Here is a 19,630-nt window from a genome sequence, read left to right on the forward strand (position 1 = left end):
TAGCAATCGTTTCCCCTGTTTTCCAATTTTAAAAAAGCCAATTAAAAAAAATTTGGTTTTGGCTTTACAAAGGCAAACCTGGTAAGGTTTTCACACCATCTTTCTTCTCTGGTCTAATTGCATTGCCTGGACTTTGCAAACCGCCCCGGTCTCGCTCCCAACTTCGATGGAAACGTGTCGCTATTAAGCATAATGCAGGAGAGGCCCCGCGACCCTGTCTGGGGAACCTCCGGAGGCAGCGCGTCCCAGGAGCCCGCAGAAGCGCCCGTTAGGCTGCGCGCCCGCGGGGGACCCGCCGCGCCGCCCCGCCCCGCCCCGCACCCCCGCGCCCGGCGCCCGCCGCCCTCTCCCCTCCCTGCCTCCTCCTCCCCACATTCCCTTCCCGAGCCTCTCCGGGGCCCCCCTCCGTCCCCGCCAGCGCCCCCTCCCCGCGCCGGCCGCGGTGAAGTTTCGCCCTGCGCTTCCGCTTGAACCGCATCCAGCTGCCTCGCCTTTAAAATGCCGGGGCGGCCGCGACTCCGCGCTCAGCCCCTGTCGGCCGCCGGGCCGGGCTCGCCCGCACCTCCGGGGCGCTGACTCAGCCGCAGCCGCCCTCCCCGCCGAGCCGGGCCTGCGCTGCGCCCCGCGCCCCAGCCCCGCCGCCCGGGACCCGCGAGCGCACGGGACGGCCTCGCCAGGTAAGGAGCGCCGCGGCTCCGCGCGTCACCGGGTGCCCGGCAGCCCCGCGGGGTCCACGCGCGCTGCCCGCGGGGAGCACGGACCCCCCCCGCCTCTGCGCCCCGGGGGCTCGGCGAGGCTGCGGGGCGGCTGCGCGGAGGGCGAGCCCCGGGGGCGCGGGGAGGCTGCGCGGAGGGCGAGCCCCGGGGGCGCGGGGAGGCTGCGCGGAGGGCGAGCCCCGGGGGCGCGGGGAGGCTGCGGGGAGGGCGAGCCCCGGGGGCGCGGGGAGGCTGCGGGGAGGGCGAGCCCCGGGGGCGCGGGGAGGCTGCGCGGAGGGCGAGCCCCGGGGGCGCGGGGAGGCTGCGGGGAGGGCGAGCCCCGGGGGCGCGGGGAGGCTGCGCGGAGGGCGAGCCCGGGGCATGGGGTGCTGCGGGCTCCAGACTCCAGAGGGGGTGCGGCCACCCACCCCAACCCAGCCGCCCCTCGGCACAGGGTGGGGGACCCGGCCCTCTGTCCCCGGGTGTGGAGGGGGTGCAACTGGAAACTGAATCGAAGTTAGAAATTCCTTCTCGACAAGTTCAGTGCCTGAAATCCACCCCTTCTGTGGCTGATCCTAACAGGGGAGGGGATGAAGGTCACAATCGTGTAACTTCTGGGAGAAGTTCTGCTGGTGGCCGCCTTTCCAAAATGTCAAGTCTCAGTTGGGTTTTGTTCTGATCTCCAGCGAAAAGCCTTACTGCAATCTTTCCCATCCTTTCCCCTCCGTTTCGGTGTTGAGAATGCCTCTGGGAGATGTTTGGGGACTGTATTATGGAACTGAATTCTATGAGTGTCTGTCTCCACGGGGAAAGTTCTGGAAGGGAAAGCCTGTTGGGAGACCATGGTGATACACCTTCTCACTAGATTCTCAGTAAGGTCGCAATGTGGCCTTGGACCCAGAAATGAGTCCCAGGCAGGGCTTGCAGGCTGCCCTCACTGGGAAAAGGTTCTGCTCTAAGCCGGGTCTGCAGCAGCTTGCAGGGGCCTCTGAATCCTTTTGTGGGTCTCCCGGAGCTTCCCCGGATTCCAGCCAGAGGAGTACCTGGCTTGGCACCGCAATGCCGTCTTACTCCTTGATGTCAAATCTGTGTCCAGTGGATGAGGGGGTCTGTGTCTAGCAGCTGGGGGGTTCAAGTCCCCTGTGAGTCCTTCTGCGACCAGAGGCTCCCCTGGAGAGGAATTGTAGTAACCTGACGTGTGGTGCTTGCAAATCTCAGAATAAAGCCAAACACCCAAGGCTGTAGATGTGACTTACAAATTGGAGTTGGGTGAAGGTTCCATTTTCAAGGATGGCTCAGCATAAGACCAGCTTTGAGGACCCACTGGGAGGGAAGCTTTGCCAGCAAACAGTTATTTCTGGAAAACTGCTCCGAAACCAGTAACTTCACATTATCCATAAGAGAAATTGAGGGTAAGCTGTTCATTTATTCAATGTAATTTTTGCATTAAATGCTCTTGTCTTGAATGATTAATTCCCCAATCATTATTGGCTATATTTATTATTGATAAACAACAACATGCCAGCAACGAATGCATCAAGTGTAATGTGTCTCTGAATTCAAATGAATTTGGAAAATTATAGCAAACTTTTGGCCGTTAGATATTTAAAATGCAATTTTACGTTAAACGAGGTTATGGCGAAATAGAGAATTTTTTTTTTCAATCGTACAAATCTGAATTAGCCTTTAAAAACAGGTAGTTTGTCCAGATGTCCAATGACTGCTTATAAGCTGAGATGTAGAGAACTGCTCAGCCTTCCAGTTTACTTCCTTCCTGGGCTAATGAGAGAGGCAGCCGTTCTGAATACACTGCCTTGCTAGTTAATCTTTCTCCAACAAATATTTACACTACCAGATTACCCTAGCTCTCAGAAGCTGCCGTCCTGGGGTAGTTTGTGCACAGTATCTCTCAAGTTCCACAGTGTTTCCACGATTTAAGTGGAAAATGAAGTGGTATCAAGGAAAGTGTCCTTAAATCCTCCTGTCCAGCCATGATAGAAAGAACAGCGTTTATAAAATTGACAAGGTTCCAAGATTCTAAGGCTAAAGCTTCTAATAAATTCTGATATGGAGGAAGACCGTAATGGCTCTGAATTTTGGCGTGGAAGGCTCTGGAATGGGTCCATGTCGGTGAATTCTTTAGATAACTGAGGTTCACAGGAAAGCGTTAGAAGTGACAGGATTTTCAACTGAGGGTGAAAATAATGGTGTTGGAAGAAAATACTGCTGAAGCACGTTACGTGCTTCCTACAATCAGAGAGCTGGCTAATGGGCATCCAGATGTTTCCTGACAACCCAGGATCAGCCCTGTGAACCTCACTTCTCCGGTTTGTGGGGGAGAAAGAATCCTGACGCTTGCGGCCAACAGGGCAGCATTTGCTCCTGGCTCTGCCCTGGCCGGGTAACTGTAAGCCAGTTGCCTTTTGAGCATCAGTCTCTCAGTCGTAAAACTAAGGAGAACCAGTACCTGAAAGTTAGTTTCATCTGAAGCGCTTTGTGGATGCTGCTGCCTAATTCCCCAGACGACAGTTATCATCCTTGTTTTCCTGTGAGCAGAGAAGCAACGCAGTGTCCCTGAGGTTCAGGGAAGGAGAGCTAGCGTTCCTGGGGTGGAGGGCTCATCTGATTTCCAAGCCTGGGTTCTTCTCACCTGTGCTGTACCTGTCCCAGGAGGCTGCTCAGAGGAGGCATCCCTGATTTAGAGTCAGCGCTCAACACACCAAAAGTATATCTGCGCTGAGCTGTGATGCCAGCTGTGAGGGTGACATTAAATCCGTTAATGCGTACAGAGGCTGCAGACGCAGTCCATCTCTACTGGGTCTCTGTTGTAATGGGCTGCTGCACGGAAGCTTTGGACTCCATCTGAGACTCGGTCTTCCCATTTGTCACCTTAGGGAATGGTTGCCTTCTTTGCTGGGTTGTTGTGGGGACTCATCGGTGACGACGGATGTGAGCCTATCACATTGCAGGTGTTTTATAAAAGAAGCCTTGTGAACCTTCCCTCCCGTGGTCCGCCCTGTGTCACCGTGGACCTCAGAGCTCAGGGAAGACTCCTCTGCATGTTCTTGAACATGTCCCTCAATGGCTGCACGTTTCTGGAGGGGTCCTTGCTGTGCCCCCAAGGTCAAGGACCTTCCAAGCCCTTCCAGGCGGAGCCTCCTCAGGGAACTCATTTCAAGGGCTATGTAAAAGGACACTGTCCTCGATGGGAAGAGATCAGGTTGGGATTCCTAATCCCCAAATCCCCAGCCCTCCACCTATGGCCTGAGCATGTTTTGGCGAGGCCTGGGTGGCACAGAGGGGCTTCTACATGAGCAGGCACCCCCAAGTACACCTGCAGCTCAGCCTCAAGCCCCTGTGGTCCTGCCCTTCCTGGGCACAGCCCAGGACTGCTGTTCCCTCTTGCTTGAGTCCAGGCTGAAAGCAGAGCAGGTGCTCCCTGGCCCTCTCCATCACCATTCCCGTGGCAAGGATGGGTACCGATGGAGGGAGGACACAGCACGTACCCACTTAGACCAGAGCTTCTTCTACTTCCGCACTGAAAACCACCAATGACCCCCAAAGGAGTGTGCCCCCAACAAAGCCCTCAGTAAAGGGTCTCAAGGCACATATTTTATTTTTGGTATATAGGACTACACTCTATTTTTATGTTTAAAAGTTTTGTTAATTTAATTAAAACTTTAAAAATTGTTTTGTTCCACTCCATAATTTATCTTTCTTAATATAAAGCAAGGCAGCCCGGGGTGGCTCAGCTGGTTAAGCATCTGCAACTTTTGATTTTGCCTCAGGTCGTGATCTCAGAGTCTTGAGATGCAGCCCTGTGTCAGGCTCTGTGCTGGGCATGGAGCCGGCTTAGGATTCTCTCTCTCCCTCTGTCTCTGCCCCTCCCCAACCAATAAAGGAAGCAGGGAGGGAGAGGAGAAGCCCAGCACCAACACCACTCTGGAGGCAGTGACCTTGACCACTGGACCACACTGCCACCCACTCAGTGTACACATGCCCCAGGGAGGGAGGCCTTCAGCCATCTGTCTTCCTTCTTAACAATCCATCTCCTGTCCCCTGGCCCCATGTAACCCATAAACCCATGGGCCCCAAACTGGCATTTCATCTATGTCCTTGGGATGATGTGATGGTAGAGGGCCCTGAGTCTACCCTTGAGAATGCAAGAAGGTCAGAGGGACAGGGAGTCCTGCCAGCACTCCTGCAATCCAGGCCCACGGAGACAGTGGGAACTGAATTATAATGTTCTCCTCATGGACATAAACAGGGACGTATGTTTTCATGCTCAGGTGGCCACAGTGAGTTGACCAGAGGTAGTGGTCATGATGACATCTGTTTGTCATCCAGTGATGGGCCTTGGTGGCCAGCAAGTGGCCTGGAACTGCATGTCCTTTAAATCATACCCAGCTCCCTCTGGCTACCCTGACTTCTCCTTGGCTCGAGTGGAGCTCCCTGTGTTCTAGAAGGCTGCAAATTTATGGCACACATCTGTCATGCTTCCTTCCCTTGCCCAGAGCAGACTTTGCTAATCAATCATGACATTCTTTCCCACAGAGCCAGAGTGGGGCCTCGGGATCCTTCTCGACCATTGCCTGGAGTCTGCTCATGAAATGGCATTTAGTTGGGTCTGTAGATGATGAGACTGTGAGGAGGAAGGCGATGGTCACCTTTCCCCTCTGCCCCTCCGGTAGCCATAGGGGTGTGAACACAGACTACCCCTGTAGCCCGGCGCACCCCACACTCACCAGGATGGAGCGCAGACTCTGAGTTGTGTGCTGCCGGGTGAGCGTGATGCAGCGCTGCTCCTCTGCCCACCTTGGGCTCTGCTCCCCCTGTCCTTACATGATCCCTCCTCTGTGCATGTCTGTGTCCTCACCTCCTCTTTTAAGGACTCCAGCCAGTTGTATCAGGCTAGAGCCCATCCATCTGACTTCATTTTACCCTGATCACCTCTTTAAAAGACCTTTCTCCAGGGGCACCCAGGTGGCTCAGTGCATTAAGCATCCGACTCTTGATCTCGGCTCAGATCTTTATCTCAGGGTCATGAGATCAAGCCCCGCATTAGGCTGTATGCTGGGTGTGGAACCTGCTTAAAAAGAAAGTAAAAGATCAAATACTTTTGGAGACTGGATTCTCCAAATACAGCCACATTCCAAGATACCGGTGTTAGGACTTGAGTATGAATTTGGAAGGCAGGGGACACCATTATGTCTGCAACAACATCTGACAACATCTGATGGAATAGCACTTAAACTTGGCCTGTTTGTAGCTGACAGGGTGCAGTCCAGGCTGGCACAGCCCTGAGGCCCCATGCATGGGGTCCCTGGAAGGCACGGAGGGACTTGCCATCCAAACCTCCATCAAAAGGGTGGCTGTTCAGCTTCCAATATGACCTCCTCTCCTCTTGGAAGCAGTCGTTCCCCTTGCTTCTTACAAACCGATCCCTGAGAGAGGTGCCCTCCAGGGGGTCAGGGGGCCGGACAGATAGACATCTGGACTCAAGTCCCAGCAGGTGACCTGGGTCCCAGTGGCAGCCCACAGAGAGTGTCCCCCTTCTCTGGACCCTGGGTAAAACGCTGCTACATTCACTCTCAGTATCTCCAGAAGAATAGAGAAATGTTGCCACTTTTGGCAAACTGAGTTTTGAAAATCCTGCCTCATCCAGAGGCCATATCTCCAGGGGAACAAGGACATTACCCTTCATCAGTATGCATGCCCAGTGACATCTGACTCTCCTGAAATTGCCTTTGTGTTCAGCAATTACTCTGATTTCTGAGAATGCTCCTTAGATACTGGGTGTCTATGTTACTGTGGGGAGAGTGGCTTTGCACTGTCTCAAGGGCCAGACCACTGACCAGAAGAACTGATTTCTTTCTTACCGTGGCACCCCCCACCCACCCCGAGGGCCGCCCTGCTTCGGAGCAGGTGTCCCCACCTGGACTCCAAGGAGAGAACCTTTGGCTGCTCAGAAGACAAAAGAAACCCCTCTGGCAGGCATTTCAGAAGCAGAGGTGGTGGGGGTAAGGAGAGGTCTCCCCGCATGTGGAATGTAGCCAGATGCTGGAAGGCAGTAGAGATAGTGACCCAGTAATCAGTACCTCAGCTGGTTGGATTCACAGATTATGGAACCGTGGAGATATTCCCCTGGGGGAACACAAGGGCCTCCGCTTATCAGGCTCCCCTGACCTGCTTCCAGATCTTGACTCCACAACTCACAGCCACAGGACCAAGGAGAACTATGCCTCCCCTGCTCCGTGCCACCGTTTTCTCAGGGGCAGGTGGAGGTATGAGTATGGACTCTAGCCTGCAGGAAGACCCCCAGAGACTAGGTACAAGTAGTGAGCACTGTGCTGGTCATGCAGCAGGTCTGGAGAGTCTGACTCTGATGATAAGAGCGGAGCTTACGTTGACTCTGATGATGAGAGCAGAGCTTATGTTGCAAGAATTCTCCGGAAGCTTGTTATAAAGTGCAGATTCAGGAAACCCCTGACCCAGCCTGAAACCCCTGACCCAGGACTCCCCAGCATGAAGCTAGCAGTGCACATTTGTAACGAGCTCTGTCAGACATTATGAGGCACACAGGATTTTATTTATTTTTAAAGATTGTATTTATTTATTCCTGAGAGACACAGAGAGAGAGGCAGAGACACAGGCAGAGGGAGAAGCAGGCACTGTGAGGGGAGCCTGATGTGGGACTCAATCCCAGGACCCTGGGATCATGACCCGAGCCAAAGGCAGACGCTCACCCGCTGAGCCACCCAGGCGTCCCTAGACACACTGGATTTTAGAGTCTGCAGGTTGAGCATCACTGGGCCTGGGTGGAGAAATCAGCATAGTGTGCATACTTGCAGGGTTTACACCATGAATCCCTGGATGTCCCCTGTGGGCTCTTTTTCTCCGTGGGGCTCCAAAGAGATGCACATTAACTCCCCCAATGGGCTTCAGCTCATCATTTCCTGTTTGCCACAGAAGTCACGACTCAGTCGGCCGTCAGCGCTGCCGCGGCCAAAGCCTCGATGTCCAGGCCAGCCCTGCACAACCATGGAGAAGCCCGAGTACGGAAAGAAACCTGCTTCTAGGTGTAATGCCATTGCATCTTTTAACCATCACTGAGTCACGAACAGAAGCCCGGGATTGCTCCAATTTCCGTCCGTGCACCAGAAAGACTCTTTCTGTTTGCCTTTGATCTGTCACGTGGTATTTTGTCCCCTTTATAATAGAGAGTGGACTTTGGAATTAGAGACAGTTTGCTTCTTTGGAGGACAAAGAGTCTGATAGCTTAGTAGCCCAGGGCTTTGGATTCAGGGCAAGAAACGTTTATCATCTATTTTTAAAGGTACTTTTTCCGGCAAAATATTTTTCTGATGATTCAAGTTATAGACGGCTTTATAGAAGTTTGGGGAAATACTGAAAAATATAGCAGAAGGGAACAACCACTGCCTACCAGGCCAGGCACAGAAGGAACCTTTTCGAGGTCCCTGCAGCTTCTGCTTCCCACCCCCCATGCGCATACCTTTGCTGGCGTCGCTATTTGCTTGTCTGCCTCAGTGGGATCTGTAAGGGTGAAACCCTGTGAATTGTGAATCGTGGTCACAAACACAGGAGACTCTGCAGCATGGGGGAAGGAGCATTCGGAGGGCTTTGGATGGCGGGCAGGTGTCATTTCAGGTAGAACAGGTGGCAGAGGGGGTGGGGAAGAAGGCATAGAGCCTCGGGGTGGCTTTATTTTTTTTGATTATTTTTTTTCGGGGTGGCTTTAAATGTGCCTCCAGACTCCCCAGTCCTTCTTGCCCCACAACAGGTGCATCCGTAGCCCCTCCCCCTGAGCCCTGCTGGGGTCTGGGGCCAGCTCAGTGAATACAGGGGGGTGAAGTGACACTTTGTGCCTGGCACAGCTGGGGGTGGTCTCTCTTGGGACCCTCTCTGCAACCCTTGAGCCTCTGTGCCCTCGGACAAAGCCCCCAGTGAGAAGCACCCAGCTGAGCCCAGTCATCCTCTAGATTCATAAGCAATGATGGTGCTTTGTGAATAAATCACAGCAGCCTGCTCAGGAACGGGGTGTATTTCAGTTTGGGGGGGACCAGGGATACCACAGGCAGCAGGAGGCTGGTTGGGGTCAAAACCTAGAAGGGCCTTGATGCCCAGGACCTGACCCCCAGGTGCTCGGTGAGGGTCCTCTCCACCAAGGGATAGAATCACAGCAGCCGATGCTGGACCTTCATCTTGTCACCAGAGAACTGGTTCTGAACTCAGGTTCAGCTGCTTGGCGCTTGAAAATCAGTATTCAAGAGACGAGCAATGATGGGAGAGGAAAGCTTGCTTTATTCAGGAAGCCAGCCACCTGGGAATATGGGGGACTCCTGTCTCAAAAAGCATCTTCCTGTCGAGGCAGAGTGGAGGGTGTTGAAGGGGAAAGCATGGGAAGCGGGATCTGCATGCAGGCGAAGCAGGTGCACAAGTGTTTAGTCGTGCATGGACATGACCCTGAATGGACTTGCAGGCATCTGAGGTTGTCTTCTGGGGACATCTGGTCCTTTAGTCTCAAGGCCAATGGTCACAGATCTCCAGGGGAGCAGGCTGCTTCTGCTACAGACCACAGGACTTAGGTCAGACAGCAAGGAGCAGCTGAACTTGGAGCCAGTTCACCCTCCAGACCGGCTGGAGCGCTGTCAGCATCTCTGTGTTCACGTGAAATCATGCCTCTAGCCCTCACTTGGACTCCGGGAGGTTAGTGTGCTCGTCATCACCCTGTTCTGCCCATTGGGAAACTGAGTCACAGGTTAAATAAACTTTTAGCCCAGGCTACACTGCTCGCAAACGGGATTTGGGCTGGGATTCAAAACCCTGTTCTCCATCCTTACCCTCTCTCCCTGTTCATGGAGGCTGCTGTGTAGCTGCAGGTGTAGAGGTCTGATCATAATAGGAGCCGGACTGGCCCTTCTCTGTGGGACAGACCCAGCACACAGGGCTCGCGGCCCAGCGGCAGCAGCAGGACCAGGGCACCTGTTAGGAACGCAGTTCCCATCCCTGGTGTCACCCTTGCCCTGACTGCAGAGGGCAGCATGATTCAGTCCGTCTGATGGCCAGAACTGTGCAAAGCTACCCCGTCCTTGCTGACCTGTCTGCCCGTATCGCTCCAGGATGAGCCCTTCTGCAGTGACTCCGAAGACAGTCCGCTCCGTCTCCATCACGGGCGACCCTTCACTCTTCCTGCACTAGCGGCCTCTCTCTATGCTGCTCATCTTCCTGGGAGGGTGGGGTCTGGCTGCGCCCAGCCTGCATCCTAGCTGAGGGGCCGGGCATCTGCTGGCCCAACCTCTCACGGTCGACCCTGTGTGGGTTGCCCCTCCTATGGTCGTGTTTCTCAGGAATAATAAAAGGGTGATTATAACATCTATGATTTGGACACATCCTGCACCAGCGTATCCCCCACTGTCCTGAGAGTGGGGCTGTGCACATAAATTCTCAGGCCTCATCTGTTCATTTGAATCTTGCTTACTGGGTTCAGAGGAAAGATGATGTTAGCAGAGTCTGAGAAGATTGCTCTAAGTTCAGCAGAAAACAAGCTGACACTTTCAGGGACGTTCAACAGGGAAGGGCAGTTAATAACGGGGGGCTGGATGGCCCCTCTCACCTCCCACACCCTGGATGACCAATGCGAGCACTGGCTGGGGACCAAGTGGGAGTGTCTGCACAGAGGTACCCAGAGGTGGCTGAGGGGTGAGGATAGCTGTGCCTGGGGCACAGTGCTGGACTACCCCAGGACCCCACTCCTTCCGGCTCTCCAGGCGGCACAGAGCATTGCAGGCCTGCAGACCGCCGCTCAGTCCACTTGCGTGGAGACTCTTCCCCCACGTTCACTGCTGCACTGACGCCGTCCACCCTGAGGGCCGGGGGTCGCTGCCCGCTTATGTGAGGAGGCACAGAAGCCCCCAGTGATGTGTGAGCTGAGCCCAGGTCTGCGCTCTGGACTACATCTTCCTGGTGCTCTGTCGGGAGGCATTATCTCCATGCAGGGAGGGGAGCAAGGAGAGAGACACTTTTACAGCTGGAATTTTGTGGCAAAGAAATATGCTAATGCCAAAGAGCCTGGAGCCTCTCAACCCGGCAGGACCCCCCCCTAGCTGAGAAACTAGCTCTAGCCTTTGGTCCAGGGCACTTGCTGCAGCCACTGGCCACCTCCCTGGGAGCCCTGCCAGTGCAAACTTCTGCCCACTCCCAGCCCTCACCTCTCGCCCCCAAGGTCATGCCTGACCTTCAGGGCCTCTGAGTCTGCTCAGAAAGCTTGCCCAGCTGACAGTGGACACAGGGAACCTGCTGGCTGGTAAAGCGTCTTCATACCATCCCTTGGAGGAGTCTGACTTTGCATTCAGCTGGGACAGCTTACAACAGTTCCTGGCAAGCAGGCCACGTAGGCCACCCTAGAGTCCCCCCAGGGCCCAGCCTTGCTGGCCCTGCCGACCCATATCCATTCTGGTGGTGGGTCCCGGGAAACGGGCAGGTGCACTTTGCACAGTGTCCTTCCTGAGTGAGGAGGAGGTGCTGGAGGGAAATCCGAGGATTGGCAGATGAGAGCCCTGCTCGTGTGACCCCAGATCAAATCTCCTACCGGTTCAAGGCTCCCGACCTCTCCATGCAACACGGTGCCACATGACTGTGATGGCACAATCAGATCCCTTGGAGGCAGGGCAGGTGACACAGGGAGCGGTGAGGACGGAGGGAATGGCACCCACGAGCCATCTGAGGGGCCATGGGCTGCAGGGCTCCAGCACATGCTGCCAAACAGAAAGGTAGGCACCGTGCTGCCCATGTGACAGCCCTGCCAGAGCAGAAGCGCTGAATTATATGTAACATCTGCCAGCGGCCAATTTTTAAAGATTAAAACAGAATTAACCTGAAAACCATTCTGTAGGCCAAACATACCCAAATCTACCGGAGGACCGCCGCTTTGTGACCTTTGGAGACACTGCCCTGGCATTGTCCGGTGGAGTATGAGGCCCAGTTGAGACGACAGACAATTCAGGGCTATTCTGGTGAAGAGGAGCCCGAGGGGACCATGTCTCAGGCTCCCCCTCCTGCCCCAGGCTCCGGGGACCCCGAGGCCTTGTCACTGAGGCTTCCTCACGCTCTGTGTCCCCAGGTTCATGGGAGCCCCCTGTGGGCCAGGAGAGTCCTCAGGCTTCAGTGTCCAGGGTGCCACGAGATCCTAATCCGAAAGCAGGGAGTGAAGGACGTCTGCGGGGCAGGGGCACCCTTTGGGCCCCTCCCTGCCTCCTGTCCCTGAGTGACGCGGATGTGGTCGGAGCGCACTGGCCGCCTCTCCTCGGGGTGACGTGCGGCAGGCTGGCTGAGCACTCGGCCTGTGCCAGGAGGCCTCCCCCAGCGTCCCCCAGCCTCCTGCAAAACCCCAGTACTGGTCCCCACTCTGCCCACCCCCCAGGGACACGGCTGTGGAAGTGTTGGACCCCGAAGCCATGCAGGGCAAAGGCTTTAGCACCCTCTTGCCTGCCTGGGTTCCTCACCTGCAGGTGGGGAAAATTGCCTTTGGTGTTTCTGCTTCTCCTGCCCCAGCTGTGCTCACTGGGCTTCCAGGGCCGGGCACAGGGGACGTCTGAACGCCCTGATCATCAGGACTCCTTGGCTTTGCTTTTGCTGCGGGTGGAGGGGGGCGGACTGGTGTGGAGGACCCGCAGCTGGCCGGGGGTCGGGATGAGGGGGTCCCCGCTGTGTCGACAGGTGCAAGGGCTCGTCCAGCCCCCAGTCCCCATGCCCTCTCCCAGCACAGAAGGCAGAGTGGGGGGAGCTGACCTCACCGTGCACATCCACTGAGCACCCACTCTCCACAGACAGAAGCAGTGGCACGTGGGAGGGTGGTCCTTGCCCTCAGAGTGGGGAGAAGGAGGAGGACATGGGCTCCCGCAGCTGAAGCCTTTCCATGTTTGGGTACAGCACACACTTGAAGGGGGTCTTCAGATCAGATTAGAGGGGGTGATGTTTGAACTTGACCTGAAGGGTTTCCTAAGGGCACTGGGCTCTCCAGGCAGAGGGGTCTGTGTGAACAAAGTCTGGAAGTGGGAAAAACCCGTATTGTCTTTGATAAACAGGGTGATAGGAGCATCATATATGAGAAAAGGAAGAGCAAGAGGGAGGGAGGGAGGCGGAGGGGGAGGAGCACAGACCACCCTCTGCCTCGAGTACCCAGGGCCTTAGGAAGTCTGCTGAGAGAACAGGACTGGGTTTCTTGCCAAGCCCCACCTCCACCCAGACCCACGGTCCGGGGACTGTGGGTGCGAAGCCCTCCCCACGGGGCTCCCCTGCCCTCAGCACCTGGGCAGAGGGTGGGGGCACCACCTGGCTCAAGGGTGTGCTGCCCAGAGACAAGCAGTCAGCGCACACCTGCACCTCCTTGGGGCTGCTGGCCAGGTCCAAACACGGGTCCCGTGACTCCCGTCCCAAGGCCTTGGCGAGGGTGCAGTGAGCACCCACTGTGGGTTGGAGGGTTCTGGGCACAGTGGCTGGCGTTTGCTGTCTTTAGGTCTTTCCGCTCTGTGGGCTCGTCTCCCCGGCAGGTTGCCCTCATGCCTTCAGGGCCTGGCACATAGCAGGACCAAGAGGCAGAGGGAGCCAGATTTGTCCCGGGGACTGCTCTATGTCCCGGGAGCATCCCGATGCAGCCTGCTCCAGAGAAAATACTATCCCTTGTTCACGGCTGCTTGAGCTTTTATTCATTGCATTTGTTTTCACTCAAATGTGACATTTGCCACTGATTTTTATATCTTGTACAAAGTGTCTCCAGTAAACAGATGCATTTTAAAGAGCTCCATTCAATGAATCAGGGAAACAAATTAGCTTCTAAAATCCTGTTCCCCATAACAGATGTCTGGAAAGTTCTCAGGACTTCCAGAAGGGAGTCTTCATGGGGCCTCTTCACGGCACACAGCGATTAGAGCTGAGTGCATTGCTGGGAGCTGCTTGTGTTTTGGGGGGGTTGTTGGCAGGCAACGCGCCCCTCGGCTGACGCGGGTCTGCTTATGATGGGATTCCAGCCGCATCCCCGCAGCACAGCACGAGGACTGTCTAGAGAGGGTGAACTTGCCCCCCGCCCCAACCTGGTGGTGACAGACGAGGGGAGGCCCAGGCTTTAGAGCCTGAAAGAGTGTGCGCAGTGCAGGGAGCCCTCCTTAACGAAGCAGTACAAAATTATGAAAACAAAATGTAGCACAAAAGTTGATCTTTAATTAGAATGAGAAAGTAAGTCACAGCAAATTACAAGTGATAAAAACATTTAAGTGTTTTTTTAATTAAGAAAGAGAAAGATGGGGGGACACCTGGGTGGCTTAGTCGGTAAGCATCTGATTCTTATTTCAGCTCAGGTCATGATCTCAGTGTTGTGAGATCGAGCCCCACGTGGGGCTCAATGCGAGGAGTCTGCTTGAGATTCTCTCTATCCCTCTCCCTCTGCCCCCTCCCCTTTCTATAATGAATAAGTAAGTCTTAAAGAGAGAAAGATACCATAAACATCACAAAATCCATAAAAGAAATTAACTGCTGACTCACCTGCATGATATTTTCACTCCTATGATTTTGGCTGAATTTTGATCTCTAGTGTATATTTCAACAGATTCAGTAAGATCACCTCTACAGAACACAGCAGCATTGTCAGTCTTCATGCATAGTTGGCCAAACTTTGGTTTTTATTGGCTTAGCTTAGAAATGTTTCTTTCAGTTACACAGCTCGTTGCTGATAACATCACGTAGCTGATCCTCCGTGAGGAAGGCTCTGCAGAGCTCTCGCCCGTGTGAGTGGGAAGATTCCAAGGTGTTTGCGGTCCTCGAGGCACTGGCTAACCTCGCTAACCAGTGGTTGTTGATGTCTGCACTGTCGTGTGTAGTGTGAGCCTCTCCTCGTCTTCGTGGGTGTCAGTGTATCATGTCAGACCTCAGCAAACCAGTGAGATGCACAGATGACAGGGCTGGACCCCTTCCAGCTGCTGGGGGTGGGGGACCCCTGAGTGACAGAGGGTGTGCGGATGGCTTGGCGGCCCCCAAAAGCCCCCCATCCCCAGGGCAAGAAAGCCCCGGGAGCAGTTGCAGGGTGGGAAGCAGTGTGGAATGCTCACAGGCCCCTGGAAGTAGACTAACCTGCCTTTACCCAGGGAATCAAAGGCCTGACCATGAATCTCTGAGCATATGAGGCCATAGAGCGTATTCTTAATACTAGTAGCCAACAAGTTACACAGACGTCAGTTTGAGTCTTTCCTACCACCCAGTAGTGGGTAAAACCACTACGTTACACGCCCGAAACTAGTAGAACACTGTGTGTTAACTACCTGGTATTAAAATAAAAGCTAAAACATAAAAAGAGGTATGCATGGCCTCTTTATACAGAAGTCACCGTGGGCCACAGAAACACATCCCACTAAATGCAAGCTAAGTGTCCTCGTGACTGAACCTCACCTTGGCCAGATCCCCAGAGTAGTGCCGGCTCTGAGAGGCCTCTAGAATGGAGAGAAAGTGAGCCCAGAGGTGAGAGGTCAGGATGTGGGCTAGAAAGAGGGGCTGGTCCTCATCGACTCCAGCTAATACATCTGACTTTTGCAAAATACGCTAAAATATCTGCCATGGACATGCTGTTGGAGCGCTTGCCTAAGGTCTTGGAAGGGACCCACATGAATGAGGGGCCCTGAAATGTCAGCTCCTTTTGCTTTATGGTAAATGTACCTCTGAAGTGGGACCCAGAAAGTCTGGGAAGGTTTCCTGGAAGAAGAGGCAGTTGAGCCAGGCTTAGAGACTTTGGCTGGTCAGTGAGGGTGGACACTCCAAGTATAGGGATTAACACAAACAGAGGCATCCAGTGTGTCAGGAGCAATGGGAGGAGCAGCTCTGGGTGGTCTGTAGGGGTTCCTACAGCCAGGGAGGCAGGGAGGCTGGGGCAGACCCACTCAAGGCAGCCTTGAGTGCTTAGCTGAGGGTCTGACTTGATGGTGGGGATGGTGGGCACTGTAGCAAGTTGGTGATGAACGTGGTCATTTGGGATGGTTAGTCTAGCAGTGGGCATGGAACGAAGAGGTGAGCAGCAGGGGACACAAGGGGGCCATGGCACAGGGTGCTAGGACCCACGAGGGAGCTAGAAGGACTGGGCTGAGTGGAGAGGGCTGAGTCCCAGGGCTGGGATGCCAGGAGAAGCTAGTGAAAGGTCAGGGACAACTCCGAGGCAGTGCTGCAGCCCTTAGTGAAGGCTCAGAATGTGAACAACTATCACTTCAGGCTGGGAGTAAATACACCTGGGAATTGCTGTAGAACCACAGAGCTGGACCTCACAGGGCCTCTCACCCAGAAGTCAGCACACTTGTTCCACAAAGCGAAGGGTGGTAAGTGCTTTAGGCTTTGTGGGTCCATGATCTCTGAGCGTACCCCACTCTGCTGTGCGTAGGTGAGCTGTTAGCTGGCCTGGGCTCCCAGAAAACCGTCCCCCGAGCACTGATGCCTGAATCCCAGATGACTACCATGTGTTATGCCTTCGGTTTTTTAGTGTTTTCAATTACTTATTTTTTATTATTATTTTTTAAGATTTTATTTACTTGAAAGAGAATGAGAGAGAGCATGAGCAAGGGGAAGAGGCAGAGGGGGAGAGAGAAGCAGGCTCCATCCCAGGACCCTGAGATCATGACCCGAGCCGAAGGCAGATGGACGATTACCCGATGGAACCACCCGGGGCCCCCAGTTTTTTCAATTATTTAAAAATGCAGAAGCCATTCTCATCTTGGGGGCCCCACAAGGAAAGATAGCAGGTGCTGACCCCATGGGAGCCTGGTGGGCACATCCCAGAGGGGCCAGGACCAAGCCGCCCTCAGGGTGACCCTCACCCTTTTCCATCCAACACATTCCAGAACTGTCGTGCTGAGAATGTGAATCTAGAGGACTATGGTTCCCAGCTGCTCATTTGAATGTTTTCTCCTCCCACCCAAACTCATATTGAAATCCTAGCCACTGGCATGAGGGTCTGAGGAGCACCGCCCCCCCAAGTGGGATCAGTGCCCTGATGAAAGGGACCCTGCAGCGCTCCCTCATCGCCCCTGTGCCCCAGAGCAGGGCCCTCACTGGCAGCTTGATCTCGAACTTCCAGCATCCTGAACTCTGCCAACTAAACCTCCCTCGCTTATGAGCTGCCCAGCCCGCGGCAGACTGTGACAGCAGCCTGAAGGGACTGAGGCCCTGACAGCTGTGCAGGTGGGACTCTGTGGTGCCTGCTGCGGACCAGACACTGTTGTAGCCCCTCTTGAGGCAGTTACTGTTGCCTCACCCATTTTGCAGATGAGCAAGCTGAGGTCGGAAGGCTTCAGCTCTTGGTGGCAGGCCAGCAGCATGGAGGGTGCAGGGCCTCTGGGAGCTGGGGAGGTGCTGGGTGTGAAGTACAGGCTGCACGATGGTGCCTCTGTGGAGCCCAGAGCAGCTTCTCCGGACATCCCAGTGCAGATGTCCAGTGGCGAAACGAGTCCTCAGCAGAGAGGTCCAGTAAACGCAGAAGCCCGGTGCGTGGCTTCCCCTGCAGCCCTCCATAGTGACGTTGCTGTTCCCTGCCAGCCAAGCCCACGACGGGTTATGCAAACAGGCACAATTTATGGCGTGCTCGTGCCAAGATCCACCCGGGGAAACGTGGCAAATGTCCTGCATCACTTCTGCAGGTTGCCTTGAGATGTGCTTCTGGTGCCTGGAGAGAGCATCCTGATCTACAGGCTCCAGCAGCTCCGGTCCTTCACTTGGACTCTGACAGCACCTGGGGGTGACCACACCCGATCCCTTGAATGGAGGAGCCCAGGAGCCCAGGGCACAGGCTCTGGACCTGCTGGCCGGCAGGGAGGGGCAGGCTGGCTGCCCTATAGCTGAACTAGTGCAAGAGCCCATTCGCCTTCTCACCATCTCATCGTGGTCCTACAGGGAAGAGCAGCTGAGGGGTGGGGGAAGTCTCTGGTCGCATAGTGCAGAGAGGTCATTCAGCCTTACCAGGGTCACACAGCCACCAAGGGGCAGAGCTGTTGCTCAAGCTCTGAGGGCTGCCCCTCAGCCTCCTGCTCTCTTCCTGCCTCAGCAAAGAGGACCACAGTCAAGAAGCAGGTTCACGTTCAGAACCAGCCTGGGCCATTGTGCACAGCAGGACTTTGGGCAGCGGACCGTCTGTAGAGCAGTTGTGATAAAAGGGACATTTTGACAGATACGACTCCATCAAAAGAGCAGGGCTGAAGTGCGGGGTCACAGATTTATTTCTAGGTACACATCAGGCAGCCCCGTCTCACCTGACCCTACTCCTGCTCCAGTTCTCATCCATCCTTGACCCTAATCACACTCCTAATTTAGCACATGGCTTGGTTTACAAAAGCGTTTACTGATTTAGTGTCCCTGATCTCAGAGGAGCAGCCTCCCAAATGTCAGGCTTCCTTAATCATCCCTCCCCTCCTGAGGTGACAAGGCTGGGGGTCCTTGTTTTCCATTTTCTGCGTGGTGCCCTGAAACCTGTTCCATCCATTTGCTTGAGGACACCAGACTCAGAGACTTGCTCAAGGTCATTCAGCTTCTCTACAGCAAACTGGCTCCTGTTATAAGGGACTCATACACTCTTTTCCTCTGTTTATGGGGATGGAGGCAGTGGACATGGAGCCCGGTGATGGTGCCCCCAGTCCTGAGCGCCCCACAGAACCCACAGGCAGGTGTGTGGGTTCCCGACTGCCATCTTAGCCTATACAGCTGAGTCCCACGGCTGGAGCCGCACAGCCACTGCAGCTCCTGCCTTGGAGGGGCCATTCATTTCAGGGAGATCAATCATTCTTGGGGACAGCCACGCTGGTCTCTTGCAGCTCACCCCTGTTGGTCTGAGTTGTTGTGGGGGAGGCAAGCTTGCGTAGCTCTCCTTTGCCTTTTGTCCCAGCAGAGTGCAGCCCACAGCCCTCTGGTCTCCCTTTGGGTGGAGGGAAGTGTCCCCAGGGGAATCTGGTCATTGCAGGATGTCCCTCTGGCAGAGGACACCAGGCTATTTGCTGTGTCATTGGCTGTGCTCTGGGGAAGCCACCACCGAGAGCCACCAGGGTTTGCAGGCCAAAGGACAGGAGCATCTTTTGCGGCCAGCTTGGGAGACGGAGTCCTATAGAGGGGCACCATCAAAACAAAAATAAACACAATAGGTGGTATTTTCACTGTGCGCTTACTCTGTGTCAGATGCTGGGCTAAGCACCACGAGCATCCATCCTCATTCTTCTCATAGATCCGGTAAGATCCAGGGGGATCGACCACCCTCATGTGAATGATACAGAGGCTGAGACCTGGAGAGGTTCTCTCGTTTGTCTGGTGTTGCATGGCTGGCTGGGATTGGAACATGGACTGTGTGTCCCAGGACGTGAGCTCAAGCACATGCTCTCCCGACCAGTGAGCCTTCTGTAGGTGCCACTTTCCATTTCCAGCTGGGTGGCTGGGCGTTAACTCTGCTGTGCAGACATACCTGGGAGGGCACCTGGTCTATACTATGAAAGGAGCTTTCCGCTGAGGCACTTGGATTTTATTTTGGGTGGTGAGAGGGCACAGATAGCAGGCTCGGGCCTGTGCCTGCCGCTGCTGCGGGGCCTTCAGCGGGCTGCGAAGGGCGGCTTGACAAAGTTGCTCACCTCCTCTTGCCGTGACTTGATTTCGTTGTTTGGAGGGGAAGGCTTGATTCTTTCCATTTAAAATTTCTGCTAGAGGCTTGTTGCCAATGTTTAGTAAAGTAAAAGGTCATTAATTGCATCAGGGCACAAATGAAATTGCAATCAAATTAGAAATGTTAGCTGTTTCTTAGATATATCTTTGGCCACTAGTCTGGTCTACAACAAAAGGGAGCATGTGACCCCTCCGAGATCCAGGGTGGAAGGTACCCTGGAGCCAGGCACCATGCCTTCTGCTCCTACAGC

The 19,630-nt window shown here is 54.7% G+C and overlaps 1 protein-coding gene across 2 annotated transcripts in view; it reads left to right on the forward strand.

The window, feature by feature from the left end:
* Positions 1-461: 461 nt before the first annotated feature.
* The window catches only part of CTXND1 (cortexin domain containing 1), a 49,219-nt gene continuing 30,050 nt past the window's right edge, over positions 462-19,630 (forward strand). For both annotated transcript variants that reach the window (XM_077874339.1, XM_077874342.1), the window contains exon 1: positions 462-677. The gene's annotated coding sequence lies outside the window, so the exon portion shown is untranslated. The remainder of the gene's footprint in view (positions 678-19,630) is intronic.

Source organism: Canis aureus, chromosome 2, assembly GCF_053574225.1.
Source record: "Canis aureus isolate CA01 chromosome 2, VMU_Caureus_v.1.0, whole genome shotgun sequence".
NCBI lineage: Eukaryota > Metazoa > Chordata > Mammalia > Carnivora > Canidae > Canis > Canis aureus.